At 58.4% G+C, this 4981-nt stretch overlaps 1 long non-coding RNA gene across 1 annotated transcript; it reads right to left on the bottom strand.

The window, feature by feature from the left end:
* Positions 1-1370: 1370 nt before the first annotated feature.
* LOC121672355 lies at positions 1371-4688 on the bottom strand. The gene is made up of 2 exons (XR_006018825.1): positions 4436-4688; positions 1371-2499 (listed from the first exon to the last, which is right to left on the bottom strand). It is a non-coding gene; the product is annotated as an uncharacterized LOC121672355 (long non-coding RNA).
* Positions 4689-4981: the final 293 nt, after the last annotated feature.

Genomic DNA, 4981 nt, shown 5'->3' with positions numbered 1-4981 from the left:
TCCCATCCCAGCTCCCATCCCTGTTCCCATCCCTGCTCCCATCCCTGCTCCCATCCCTGTTCCCATCCCTGCTCCCATCCCTGCTCCCATCCCTGCTCCCATCCCTGCTCCCATCCCTGCTCCATCCCTGCTCCATCCCTGGGCACTGCCCAGATCCATCCAACACCGAACAGGGTGTTATGGACCTGCCGGTTCCTTTTCCACTCCTTTCTCCTTTCCTTGGAATGTGTTCTGAGCCATTGTGGGGTTAATTACAGCAAACAATGGAGCTTCCCTTTTCCCTGGAAAATCCCGCGGCACTGGAGCAGAGCTGGGGCTGTGCTGGGGTCTGAACTTTGGTTTTTCTCTGAATTCCCAAATCATCCTCCCAGCTTTTCCTCATCTTTGATCATTCTTCTTTTTTTCTGGAAAAGGATCCCTTCATCCCGATGAGGTTTGCAATTGGAAGTGAAATCTCCTCCCATCCCTCTCCATCAGGGCTCAGGGCCTTTTCCAGGCACCCCAAACCCTCATCCCTTCCTGAGGGTGTTTCTCGGAATTCCCAGGTCTCTCCCAGGGCTGGAGAAGGGGCAGAGCAGCCCCTCAGGGCCTGGATCCAGGGATGAAGCTGCTGCCGACACATTTTGGGATGCACTTGGATGGAAATGGATTTTCTTGTTACGCCTCGGAGCCAGGTAAAGTGGATCAGTGAAGGAAAAGTTGTAATCCCAGAATCCCAGATGGGTTTGGGTTGGAAGGAGCCGAAGGATCATCGAATTCCCACCCCTGCCCTGGCAGGGACACCTCCCACTGTCCCAGGCTGCTCCCAGCCCCAATGTCCAGCCTGGCCTGGGCACTGCCAGGGATCCAGGGGCAGCCCCAGCTGCTCTGGGCACCCTGTGCCAGGGCCTGCCCACCCTCCCAGGGAACAATTCCCAATTCCCAATCTCCCATCCAGCCCTGCCCTCTGGCACTGGGATCCATTCCCTGTGTCCTGTCCCTCCATCCCCTGTCCCCAGTCCCTCTCCATATTTTTTCCAGGCTCCCTTCAGGCCTCAATGGGGTCACCCCAAGCTTCTCCTCTTCCAATTGAACAATCCCAAAACCTCCTGGAGAGGTTTCCAACACCTCTGTCAGCAAAGAGATTCCACAACATCCCGGAGATCCTGGCACATCCCGGAGATCCTGGCACATCCCAGAGAAGACAGGGATGCAGCTGAGCACGGCCATGGCACGGCTCCCACCCCACCCGGAGCTGTGTGAGAACGTGGTGGGAGAGGAAGAGGAGGGATAAGGGATGAGGGAGAGCCCTGGGAAGCTCCCGGGATGGGCTTTTCCTGGGATCTGCCCTCCCCCTCGGGATGAGGGCAAGGCAGGAATGACACAGCCTGGCCATTTCCACAAGACCAGCTTTAATGTCAGTCAGGAGAACGAGGAGAAAGCAGAGAATCCATGGACGGGACAAGAAGGAAATTCCAAAAATTCCCCCAAAACTTAAAAAAGGAACGAACCCAACCCCCACCCCCCGGGCAGCGCCGCTCCCGGACTCTCCAGGCACTGCAGGAGGAGCAGCGGGACTGGGATGATCCACAGGGAGCCCCCAGGGATGCTCACCTCGGGCTGAGCTCGGGATTCATCCCAACCCCGCCCAGAGGACGCGACCGACCGGGAGAAGAATCCGAGAGCGGCGACTTTGGGGTCTCTTTTATTCTAAAACTCTCGGCCTACGGCGGTGGGGATGGAGAGTTCTGGGATGCTCCTTCTGCCACTGAAACCCAGGACTGCAAAGAGGAACAGAGCTGAGAGGGAACCCCGGCGCCAGGAAAAGCCCTGGCGGGCAGCGCTCGGGATGTTTGGGATGCTTCCTTTGGGATTTGCTGCTGCTGCTGCTGCTGCTGGGGGCTTGGACAATCCCAAAAAGTGTCCTGGCCCTCCATCCCTTGTGCAAGTCCCTCTGCAGCTCTCCTGGAGCCCCTTTAGGCCCTGCAAGGGGCTCTGAGGTTTCTCTTGGCCTTCCCTTTTCCAGGAGAACATTCCCAGCTCTCCCAGCCAGGCAGCTGCTTCCCAGGCTGGAGCCAAACCCCCCCGGGAGGAAAGGACAACAGGAGTCAGGTCCAAGGCGCCTCTCACTCTGGGCAGAGTATATTTAGAATTTATATTTTTATATTATTTTTATATTATTTTAATGCATAGCGAGTTTCTTCTTCTTTTTTTTTTCTTTTTTAATAGATTTTTTTAATAATTTTTTCCCATCATTTTTTTCCAGTATTTTTTTTCCCCCAGTATTCTTTCCCAGTATTTTTTTTCCCCATCTTTTTTTTTTTTGTTTTTTCTTCCCCCCGGTGCAAACCTGAGCTGGGTCCCTGTTTTCCCTGTGCAGTTTTCCTTCCTCGGGATGGGCACTGTGGTGGGGAGGGGTCAGCAGGCGATTTCCTCCAGCGTCCCCAGCGGGGCCTGCAGGGGCACGGTCACAGTGTGGCTCAGGCTCTCCGAGTGGTTTGGCACTGGATCACAGGTGCTCTGCCGATTGAAAACCACGGGATGCGTTATCCCGGAGCCGCTGGATGCTCCCGGCCCTCCCACCTTGTCAGAGCCCGAAATGGTTCATGCCTCAAACACGGATGTCAGGTTTGCTCATTACAACAAAATCTGCGTAAAGGAGCTGCAACCACAGAAATCTCCTTGAAAAATGTTGGACTGGGAGTCAAACTGCTGGGATTGGATAAGGGACACCCATCCTTCAGCCACAGAATCCCAGGAGGAACCGGGTTGGGAAAGACCTTTGAGATCATCAAGTCCAACCTGTGACCCAACACCTCCTCACCGACCAAACCACGGCCCCGAGTGCCGCGTCCAGGCTTCGCTGAACCCCCCCAGGGGCGGCGACTGCCCCCAGCCCCGGGCAGGCCAGTCCAGCGCCCAGGCACTCTTCCAGCGAGGAATGTTTCCTGATGTCCACCCTGAACTTCCCCTGGCGCAGCTCAAGGCTGTGTCCTCTCGTTCAGTCAGGGGTTCCCTGGGAGCAGAGCCCGACCCCCCCGGCTGCAGGCACCTTTCAGGGGGTGTGAGAGAGCCATGAGGTCTCCCCTGAGCCTCCTTTCCTCCAGGCTGAGCAGCCCCAGCTCCCTCAGCCGCTCTTCCCGGGGCGTGTGCTCACCTCAGACCAACAAGGATGAGGCAGAGGAATGCATCCGCCAGCGCCCCGGACACAGCAGAGGCTCTGCCCGGCCTGGTTTGGGGTGGGGGAGAGCAGAGCCCAGCGAGGCCGGGTCTGCACAGCCTCACCCCGAAAGCAGCCGGGCCCCTGGGCTGAGTGCAGCCGTGAGCCGGAGCTTGGGAATGGGTTACTGCATCCCTGCTGAGCCAGGCTTTGGGAATGGGTTACTGCATCCCTGCTGAGCCAGGCTTTGGGGATGGGCTGTTCCAGCCCTGGAGGGCTCCGTGGCACGGCAGGGATGGAAGGGGCAGAGCTCAGCCCCTGCTCACCCCCAGCAGCTGCAGGAGCGGAGTTTTCCAGCGCAGGGGCTCAAGGCTGCTCCGGAGCTCCTGGAGCAGCTGGGCCAGGCCATTCCTTAGGGAACAGCTGGGCCAGGCCATTCCCTCTGGGAGCAGCTGGGCCAGGCCATTCCCTTGGACAATGATGGGGAAAGCAGCCCCAGCCGTGGCCTCTCTGGGCTCTCCCCATGCCCTGGGTGCTGCTCTCCCTGCCGGCCCTTCCCCGGCTGCTTTGGGCTGAGGCTGTGCAGACCCGGCCTCGCTGGGCTCTGCTCTCCCCACCCCAAACCAGCCCGGGCAGAGCCTCTGCTGCGTCCGGGGCTCTGCTCAGGGACACGGAAGCCCCGTCCTCCCTGACACAAACCGGCCCAGCTGGGGAACCCCCAACCCCCAGGGCCACATCCCTGGGATATTCCCGTGGGAGGCAGCTGAGGGGGTGGCAGAATCCGTCCCAGACCCCCAGGGCCAGAGTCTGTTGTAAGGGACCGTGGCCAACTCCCGTCAGGGAGGTACCTGGGATTTCCCACCTGGCCTGAGCCACATTCACCCTTCGGATTCTGTGCTTTGGGGGGACCTTCACCACCAAGAGCAGCTGGAGAGGATCAACGGAGCATCCCTGGGATCCATGGATGGGGATCTTTTCCTTATTCTGTCCCTGTCACTCTCTTTCTGTTCCCCCCCACCTCTTCTCTATTTCTTTCCCTTGCTTTTTCTCTCTGGTCTCTCTCTCGCCCACATTTCCTATCCAATAAACCCCACACTATTGTCACCAGCACTGGGGCTCGTTTGCACCTTAATTCCGGCAGGGGCCAAATTTTCATATATAATTTTATTATATTTTAATAATGGGATCCTGACAATCTTTTCCTGGGAAAAGATTCTGGGATGAGGCTCTTCCCGAAGCTCCAGAGCCCTGGGAAGAGCTCCAGCATCCCCAGGGAATTCCCCCCTCTCCCCTCACCACGTTCTCATCATGGCTCCCGTCCTCTTCCTCTTTTCCAAGAAGGTCCAATAATTTTTCCTTGATCAGCTGCAAAAGGAGGGAGGTGGAGTTAAGGCGGGAAGAGGCTGCAGTGGGATAGGGAGCACTGGGATGCGCTGGGTTTGGGGTGCATTCCAAAGGGTTGGGGGGAGGAGGATGCTCCAAGGGCTGAGCCATGGAAAGGCTGGGAGAGCTGGGAATGGTCACCTGGAGAAGGGAAGGATCCAGGGAGAGCTCAGAGCCCCTTGCAGGGCCTAAAGGGGCTCCAGGAGAGCTGGAGAAGGACTGGGGCCAAGGCATGGAGGGACAGGACACAGGGAATGGATCCCAGTGCCAGAGGGCAGGGCTGGATGGGAGATTGGGAATTGGGAATTGCTGCCTGGGAGGGTGGGCAGGGGCTGGGATGGAATTCCCAGAGCAGCTGGGGCTGCCCCTGGATCCCTGGCAGTGCCCAGGCCAGGCTGGACATTGGGGCTGGGAGCAGCCTGGGACAGTGGGAGGTGTCCCTGCCAGGGCAGGGGTGGG

This window comes from Corvus kubaryi, unplaced genomic scaffold (genome assembly GCF_017639235.1).
Source record: "Corvus kubaryi isolate FWS band 111438036 unplaced genomic scaffold, C.kubaryi_AGA036_p1.0 52499, whole genome shotgun sequence".
Classification (NCBI taxonomy): domain Eukaryota; kingdom Metazoa; phylum Chordata; class Aves; order Passeriformes; family Corvidae; genus Corvus; species Corvus kubaryi.
Note: the sequence above shows the minus strand (reverse complement) of the source record. Positions and strands in the feature narration are given on the sequence as shown.